The following is a 452-nucleotide window of genomic DNA, read 5'->3' as shown; positions in this document are numbered from 1 at the left end:
ATATATATATATATATATATATATATATATATATACAGGGTCATCGAAAAATATCGGACTTCAACATATTATACCAGTTCAGCAGTACAGCTACAAAGAACAAGTCTCATATATAGGTATTATTCCTAACTTGCGTTTACATGAGGACTTCCGTTTGAGGTTTGCTCGCGTCGTATGTCCCAACGTGCTAGAGTCCCTAGAATATAGAGTCTGGCCATTTGGGCCGGATTCCCTCAAAATGGCGTGTGTATGTCATAAGGGAAAGTGAGCAACAAAAATAAGTTTCCTTGTCGTTTCGTAATGTTTTGGCTAAAAAAGATATAAAAAGAGTAAGATATTTTGTATTGATATTTTGTATTGATATTTCACTTTATTATTGTAATAAACATAAAAAATAAAACTAACATTATCCCAGATAGCACAGAGATGAACAGAAGTTCTTAGAGAATTTT

Source organism: Odontomachus brunneus, unplaced genomic scaffold (assembly GCF_010583005.1).
Source record: "Odontomachus brunneus isolate Ranch 3 - 2012 unplaced genomic scaffold, Obru_v1 Obru_scaffold_312, whole genome shotgun sequence".
NCBI lineage: Eukaryota > Metazoa > Arthropoda > Insecta > Hymenoptera > Formicidae > Odontomachus > Odontomachus brunneus.
This window is presented reverse-complemented; position numbering follows the sequence as displayed.